At 40.6% G+C, this 9,622-nt stretch overlaps 1 long non-coding RNA gene across 1 annotated transcript in view; it reads right to left on the reverse strand.

Moving 5' to 3' along the window:
- Positions 1-474, reverse strand: part of LOC142301125 (uncharacterized) — a 139,776-nt gene extending 139,302 nt beyond the window's left edge. Inside the window, exons 1-2 of the long non-coding RNA XR_012752694.1 lie at positions 249-474; positions 72-162 (exon numbers count right to left, since the gene is read on the reverse strand). This is a non-coding gene — a long non-coding RNA (uncharacterized LOC142301125). The remainder of the gene's footprint in view (positions 1-71; positions 163-248) is intronic.
- Between the last annotated feature and the right edge of the window lie 9,148 nt (positions 475-9,622).

Consider the following 9,622-nt stretch of genomic DNA (forward strand, 5'->3'; position numbering starts at 1 on the left):
CAAAAGAGAGAAGAGAAATTTGGATATTTTCGAGCATCGAGAGTCGAAAGGCAAAAAGAAGAGGTTCTTACCCAATGTTGATGGCGGAAAGGTTCGTCCGAGCTCGAAGAGGGAAAAGGGGGCCAGATGCCCGAATGCGTTCACCTTGCAGCAGCCTTGCTCCTGTGGAAAGCAGAGACAAGAGCAGACTCAGAGATCAGTTTCTGCAAGTGCTTGCAGGCCTGTAAGAGCTGGAAGGCGGTCCTTACCTAGCAGCGAGCCTCAGATTCTCGGCAGCGTGCGTTCCTCCTGCCACCACTACCCCTTGGCTACCAGCACCCAGCAACGACAGAAGGCTGAGAGGGGCTGGCATGAAAGGCAAAGAAAGGCAGAAAAGCGGGGAGGGAGAAAGAGACAGAGGGAAGCGTGTTAAGCTCGTCTGGCAGTTAACAAGTCCTGAATGAAGAATGTTAGCAAACAGACAAACAGCATATCTGGTGCATGCTAATGGTCCGACCGACTCCACTTCTTAATTATGAATTATTCAGCAGGCAAAAAAAAAAAAACGGAAAAAAGAAGAAAACCGCCCCCCAACACTAAAACACGCCCTAAACTGCGTAAAAAAAAAAAATCCCTATACCTAAATATCTATACGGATACCTGGGCGGACATTTTTTGGGACCCTTTCGGAAAAAAAAGAATGTTGTTGTTTACTGCCATTTTCCATCCTTACCGCCTATTTTTTCCCCCCTTCTTTTGTTTCGTAGCTGGCACCTGTCCCAGGCAGTGCATTACTACGCACACGCAAATGCCTTCCAAAACCCCCCCACCCCCCAAAAAAAGCAGTATTCCCTTTGTAGCCATGGTCGGATTCGAAGAGGAAACAGAACTATCCATCCTTTTAGTTAGGTAGCGTTGGTTCGCGGGTGGAAAAACGGAAAAAGGCGTTTTGTTTGCTCGACGGGCAAGTGCGTCACGATTCGCGAAAAGAGAAAAAAAAAAAAAAGAAACGCACGTGGGCGGGGGGGAAGTCACGGTCGGCGAAGCAAAAATTGGCACAGCCTGGCTTATTGTTACATCGACGAGAGCAAAAAAAAAAGAAAAATCAATTTCGGTATAAAAAATAAATAAAAGCGTAAAAGTAAAAAAATGAAGCAGAAATTAGACGGTAAATGAAGCGGAGGGTTAAAATAAAAAGAAGGAGGAATAAAAAAATGATCCAAATCGTTGCAACAGAAAAAGTTGTACCCTGGCACAAGCCATCTGAAGGGGAGGCCCTTGCAGCAGGAATGCAACCGGCAGCAGTAGCTATTTGCAGACTTCCATCTCCCCCTTGCAAGTGACTAGAGCAGTCTGCCTTAGAAAGAGGAGGAGTACGTGAGCTAGCGAAAGAGATGGGTTAGTGCTGATGATGAAACAGAGGCACGGCCCTGCGTGAGCAAGCTCGTCGTGAGCACACGTACCCTCACACAAACACATACCGCATGAACCCAACAGCCAGCGCTGCCCTCACTACTGTACAAGCACAAGGCGTGGGCACCCGTATACTCACCGAGCTGGGATCAGGTGTATATATGTGTGCGTACATGTATGGTAATATATACTGTACACTCATATATTCATATACACTTACACACATGTACACAAACATACACAGACATAAGTATATATACACACAGATATACATATACATAAATATGTAAACATATACACACAATATACATATATACACAGACATGTACACAGGCACACATGTCCATATGCACACACAAATATACATATACACACATATATACCTACACACACATACATACATATATATACACATACATGTACACAAACAAATATACCTATACACGAACATAAATATGTATACATATACACACACACACACAATATAAATATATACACAGACATGTACACAGGCACCCTTGTACAGTACATATGCACACACAAATATACATATACACACATATACCTACATACATATATGCACACAAATAAATGTACACAAACACATATGCACACAAATATACAGACATACATATATACACACACATGCATGAACATGCACATGTACATATGCACACACAAATATACATATACACGAACATAAATCTATATACATATACACACAATACACATATATACACACACAGACATGTACACAGGCACACGTAAATATGCACACACAAATATACATATACACACACATATATACTGTACCTACACAAACATACATACATATATACACACATACATGTACACAAACACATATGCACACAAATATACACACATATATAGAGACATACATACATATATAAAACATACACACATACATATACACACATACATGTATACACATGTACATATGTACACACAAATATACATATAGACGAGCATAAATATATATACACCCAAATACACATATATACACACACATGTACACAGACATACACGTACATATGACACACAATTATACATATATACACACACACATACATGTACACAGACACACACATGTACATAAACTACAATTCAAAAGTTTAGGGTCACTTAGATATTTCCTTATTTTTGAAAAAAGCACATTTTCTTTCACTGAAGTAAACATTATATTAAACAGAAATCCCCTCTATACATTGTAATGTGGTAAATGGCTTCAAACGTCTGGTTTTGAATGCAATATCTACATAGGTGTATAGAGGCCCATTTCCAACAACCACCACTCCAGTGTTCTAATGGTACATTGTGTTTGCTAACTGTGTTAGAAGGCTAATGGATGTTTAGCAATCCCTTGAAAACCCTTGTGCAAGTATGTTAGCACAGCTGAAAACAGTTTTGCTGATTAGAGCAGTTATAAAACTGACCTTCCTTTGAGCTAGTTGAGAATCTGGAGCATTACATATTTTGGTTCCATTAATCTCTCAAAATGGCCAGAAAAAGAGAATTTTCATGTGAAACTTGACAGTCTTTTCTTGTTCTTAGAAATTAAGGATATTCCATGCAAGAAATTTCCAAGAAACTGAAGATTTCCTACAACGGTGTGTACTACTCCCTTCAGAGAAGAGCACACACAGGCTCTAACCAGAGTAGAAAGAGAAGTGTGAGGCCGCGCTGCACAACTGAGCAACAAGACACGTACAATAGAGTCTCTAGTGTGAGAAATCGACGCCTCACAGGTCCTCACCTGGCAGCTTCATTAAATAGTACCCGCAAAACACCAGTGTCAACTTCTACAGTGAAGACGCGACTCCGGGATGCCGGCCTTCAGGGCAGAGTGGCAAAGAAAAAGCCATATCTGAGACTGGCTAATAAAAGGAAAAGATTAATATGGGCAAAAGAACACAGATATTGGACAGAGGAAGATTGGAGAAAAGTGTTATGGACAGACGAATCGAAGTTTGAGGTGTTTGGATCACACAGAAGAACATTTGTGAGACGCAGAACAACTGAAAAGATGCTGGAAGAGTGCCGGACGCCATCTGTCAAGCATGGTGGAGGTAATGTGATGGTCTGGGGTTGCTTTGGTGCTGGTAAAGTGGGAGATTTGTACAAGGTAAAAGGGATTTTGAATAAGGAAGGCTATCACTTTATTTTGCAACGCCATGCCATACCCTGTGGACAGCGCTTGATTGGAGCCAATTTCATCCTACAACAGGACAATGACCCAAAGCACACCTCAAAACTATGCATGAACTATTTAGGGAAGAAGCCGGCAGCTGGTATCTATCTGTAATGGAGTGGCCAGCCCAGTCACCAGATCTCAACCCTATAGAGCTGTTGTGGGAGCAGCTTGACCGTATGGTACCAAAAAGTGCCCCAAAGAAAAACGAATGGCCATCATTACTTTAAGAGATGAAGGTCAGTCAGTCCGAAAAATTGGGAAAACTTTGAAAATGTCCTCAAGTGCAGTGGAAAAAACCATCAAACTCTACAAAGAAACTGGCTCACATGAGGACCGCCCCAGGAAAGGAAGACCAAGAGTCACCTCTGCTGCGGAGGATAAGCTTATCCGAGACACCAGCCTCAGAAATCGCAGGTTAACAGCAGCTCAGATTAGAGACCAGGTCAATGCCACACAGAGTTCTAGAAGCAGACACCTCTCTAGAACAACTGTTAAGAGGAGACTTTGTGCAGCAGGCCTTCATGGTAAAATAGCTGCTAGGAAACCACTGCTAAGGACAGGCATCAAGCAGAAGAGACTTGTTTGGGCTAAAGAACACAAGGAATGGACATTAGACCAGTGGAAATCTGTGCTTTGGTCTGATGAGTCCAAATTTGAGATCTTTGGATCCAACCACCGTATCTATGTAGAAAAGGTGAACGGATGGACTCTACATCGCTGGTTCCCACCGTAAAGCATGGAGGAGGAGGTGTGGAGCATCTCTGGGAACTCCTTCAAGACTGTTGGAAAACCATTTCCGGTGACTACCTCTTGAAGCTCATCAAGAGAATGCCAAGAGTGTGCAAAGCAGTAATCAAAGCAAAAGGTGGCTACTTTGAAGAACCTAGAATATAAGACATATTTTCAGTTGTTTCACACTTTTTTAAGCATTTCATTCCACATGTGGTAATTCATAGTTTTGATGCCTTCAATGTGAATCTACAATTTTCAGAGTCATGAAAATAAAGAAAACTCTTTGAATGAGAAGGTGTGTCCAAACTTTTGGTCTGTATTGTATGTACACACAAATATACATATACACAAACATAAATATATACACATAAATGCACATATACACACATACTTAACATACTTAAATATACACAAATATAGACTCACATATACACATACACAACATATCCATACATGTACACGAATACACACATACACAAATATATACATACATGTACACATACACCACACAAAATTACCTACACGTGTATATATATATATATATATATATATACATACACACAAATTTACATACACAGATAAATATAAACACACATACTCAAACATATACATACATGTACACATACAATAACGCAAGGATATATATATATGTACACATACACACAAATTTACATACACATATATACATATATACTACATACATACAGTACATGTACGCACGAATATACATATACAGAAATATAAAAACACATATATCAATACATAAACTATACATTTATGAACACATATGTACACATATAAAATATACATGTACACACAGAAATTTACAAAGATATATTACCCACACACATATGTACAGATACACACATATACACCATATATACTAGTTCTGCCGCACTTTCTCCAGGATCCATTTGCCAGAGCCCAGCCTGTATAGTACCAATTATTATTCACCCCCAATGACTGCCAGATTTCCTAGTAAATATTAACTCAGCATTGCTCCGCTTCTTTCTCATATACAAACCACCTCCTGCAGGGAAAAAAAATTAAAACGCCCTAAGGCCCATACTGTTATATACCGCCAATGTATATGGGTTGTTATTATTTCAGTATTATCTAAAGGGGTGAATGTTATAAAGGTATGTAAAGAACATGGTGGCGGGTATAACTTTAGATATATATACACATAAATCCATATTTAGTAGACATGTGGATATATAGAACTGAGCAAAAGTTTTAAGCAGCTGTGAAAAAATGCTGCAGAGTAAGAATCTTTCAAAAATAGAAGTGATAACTTATTATTTTCAATCAGCAAAATGTAAGCTAAACTGAACTAAAGATTCTTCTAGATACACTTGCACACAATTTTTGAAGGAACTCGGCAGGAGGTTGTTCTAAACATCTTGGAGAACCAAGCACAGATCTTCTGTGGATGAGGCTTGTGTGGATCCTTGTGTCTCCTGATCCCAGACAGATCATCATCTGCAGGGCTCCGTTGGGGCCAGATCATCACCTTCAGGGCTCTGACCATCACTTCCAGCTCTTTGAAGGCCGTATCATCACTTATAGAGCTTTGCAGGGGCAGGATCATCACTTCCAGGGCTCGGTGGGGGCCGGATCACCACTTCCAGGGCTCTGGGGGGCCGGATCATCAATTCCTGGGCTCTATGGGGACCAGATTATCACTTCCAGTGTTATATGGGGACCAGATCATCACTTCCAGTGTTCTGTGGGGGCCGGATCATCACTTCCAGGGCTCTGTGGAGCTGGATCATCACTTCCAGGGCTCTGGGGGGTCGGATCATCACTTCCAGGACTCTGTGGGGACCAAATCATCACTTCCAGTGTTCTGTGGGGGCCGGATCATCACTTCCAGGGCTCTGTGGGGGCCGGATCATCACTTCCAGGGCTCTATGGAGCTGGATCATCACTTCCATTGCTCTGTGGGGGCCGGATCATCACTTCCAGGACTCTGTGGTGGCCGGATCATCACTTCCATGACTCTGTAGAAGCCACATTATCAACTCAAGGGCTCCTTTTGCTTGTTTATGCTGACGATATTTCTTAATGACATTGGCTTTATATTTTTGGTCGTTAAGCTGCTGACGAATAAATGTAAAGTTAATCAGATACCTGCCTGATGATATTACATGATGGATAAGTATCTGCCTGTACTTCTCAGTGTTGAGGACACCTTCAGTCTTGACCAACTCCATTGGGTAAAATGCATCCTGAAACTTGCAGGACTCTTCACCATGCTTCACTGTTCCTGCAGACCCTCAGTATTGTGCTGCTTTCCAGTCTTTCGACAAACAAACTGCCTTCAAATATTGCACATTTGCACACCTCAGTCTAGAGTACTGGCTGCCATTTTTCTGCACCTCAGTCCCTATGTTTTCATACATAGTTAAGTGGCTTTGCCTTGTTTCCAAGTAGAAGGCTTGTTTTTTAGCCGCAATTTTCCGTGAAGACCACCTCTTGCCAGTCATCTCCAAGCAGTAGATAGGTGTAGCTTGGTCCCATGGGTTGAGGTCAGTTCTGAGCTGATGGCACTGCTGGACATCTGCCAATTTAAAAGGACAGAAAGCCTGATGTGTTTTTCACTAAGCTTTATTGAATGACCACTATGTTTACAGTCCTCAATGTTTCTTCTTCAAAAAAGTTTGAACATCTTGAAACACCAGTCTACTTTGAAAGCTTTTCTTGGGAGAGACCTTGCTGATGAAGTATAACTACCTTGTGTCTTCTTTCTGTGCCCAATCTTGCCATTGTGTATAACCAGTGACATTAGGGAAGAATAAAGACCTGGTAGTGGTCTTCTGGCCCCCACAAAGCCCTGATCTCAACATCATTGTGTCTGTCTGAGATCCAATGAAGAAACAAAAGAATTAGAACAAGCGACATCCACGGAAGATCTGGGGTTGGTTATCCAAGATGATGGAACAACCTCCTGCCGAGTTCCTTCAAAAACTGTATGCAAGTGTATCTAAAATAACTGCTGAAGGCAAAGGGCGGCCGGTCACCTCAAATATTGATTTGATTATTCATCTTTTGTTCATTCACTTTGTATTTTGATAATTAATCAAAATAAACTATTAACACTTCTATTTTTGAAAGTATTCTTACTTTCCTTTTTTTTTCGCTGATGCCTACAGTACTTTTATATATACTTTATATGTAATGTTTATAAGTACATTATATGTACAGTATTGAGTAAAAGTTTTGACACAACTTTCCATACAGTGGTTTTCTGTGGTCTTATTGGAATGTGCACATTGTAGATTCAGACTGAAGACAGCAAAACTACAAAGGAACATGGAAGTAAAGAAACATTTGTGAAACAAATCCAAATGTGTGTTAAACCTTAGATTTCTAAAATCGCCCCCTCTCCCATTAGTTTGATGACAGCTTGGACTCCCTTGATATTCTCTCCAGCAGGTTGATAAGGTGGTTCCCTCAGATGGCTTACAAAAGTCTTGAAGGAAAACCAAGAGGTACTGAACACGTTTTGACTGTTTTGTCTTCACTCTTCGTCTAAATAAACCCAAACTAATTGATTAGGTTGAAGTCGGGTAGTTTTGTAGGCCTTGACATCTGACGAAGCCTTCATTGCTCTCATTGTTGTTCACATGACTCTTACATAGCTTGGAAGTCTGTTTTGGGTCATTGTCCTATTGCAACACAAATGATGATCCCACTAAGTGAAAACCACATTGGATGGCATGTCATAGCAGAATACGGTGGTAGCCGTGCTTTGTAAGTGAAAAGCCTTAAATTTGGAATAAATGACCAATGGTATCACCAGTAAAGCCCTTCACCATCATACCTCCACCTCTATGCTACAAGGTGGGCACTACACATGTAGAAACCATCAGCTCATCTTTTCTGTCTCATAAAGACATGGCAGCTGGTAGTAAAATCTCAGATTTTAGCTCATTAGACCATAGTACAGATTTTTACTGATCTGGTTTCCAGTCTTTGTGTTGATTGGCCCAAACAAGTTTCTTCTTGTTTGCGGACCTCAGTAGTGGCAGAAATGTAACCGCAAAAGCTAATTCTTAAAGTCTCTTCTCGACAGATGAGGTTAAGATGTGTCTGCCACGTAGGGGCTGTTATCTGAGATGCTGTGAATTTGTGGCTTCTGTGTCTTGTAACTCTGATGAACTTATCCTCTGCAGCAGAAAAAATGTTTGATCTTCCTATCCCAGTGTTGTGCTCATGAGAGCCAGCTTCATCATAGCGAGCGTTGATTTTCATGACTTCACTTAAGGGTACCTTCAAGATTCTAGCCATTTTCCGGACTGATTGACCTTCATTCCTTCATGACCTTCATCAAGTAATGATGAATAGCCAATTCTTTTTGCTTAGTTGAGTGGTTCTTTTCATATTCTGGCTTAGAACAGTTGAGGAATAGGGCTCAGCACTGTATGGATGTGTATCAAAATTGCTTATGCCAAACACAAGTGATAGTTGCATACACTGACAAGCAAAAGGGAAACAATGTTTTGAACTTTTGACTTCAGGCTCCATATCTCACCATCCTCTACAGCTTAAAATGTGAGACTACCTTTTTTTTTTTTTTATAGACAATCATCTTGGCTATCTCATACATAAATTTTACTTTCTTATATTTAGCATATTATTAGTTATGCAGATTCTTGTCATATCACTGCATTGTTACTGTTTTGCTCCTAAAAATCTACATTTTAGTTTTTATTATTTTGTTAGTACTTTGTAAATCCACCTTTGGCTTTTAACACTTGCTGAATCCTTCTGTGCTCTTGATCAGGTTCAAGCATGTCTCAAGCAAAATCTGACCCCGGGTCTCTTCTACACGTTCCCAATTTTGGCGTATAATGGTCGGCTCACTTGGGTATGTATACAGCTTTTTCTTCAACTCTACCCACAAATGTTCGATTGTTGATGTCTGGGAACTGTGGGGCCAATCTACCGACTGTACTTTATTGTCATTGAACCATTCCTTCACCAATCCCAACATATGCTTTTGGTCGTTGTCCTGCTTGAACACTGTGTCGTACTTTTCATACCTATAGTACTCAAGTGTACAAAGTAACTCGTCTTGTAGGATACTCACATATATCTCAGTATTGAGACCACCATGGATCCTGGTCAAGTATCCAATGCCCCAATCCAATCCAATGAATCCCATATAATCAGGCTTCCTCCACCGAACTTGACAGTTCCTTCAATTTCTCGAAACGTTAGACCCTTGTTCCCTTGTTTCTTCCAGACCCATTTGCCCCCATCAGAGCCGTCTATTGACTT

This window comes from Anomaloglossus baeobatrachus, chromosome 4 (genome assembly GCF_048569485.1).
Source record: "Anomaloglossus baeobatrachus isolate aAnoBae1 chromosome 4, aAnoBae1.hap1, whole genome shotgun sequence".
In the NCBI taxonomy this organism is placed as follows: domain Eukaryota; kingdom Metazoa; phylum Chordata; class Amphibia; order Anura; family Aromobatidae; genus Anomaloglossus; species Anomaloglossus baeobatrachus.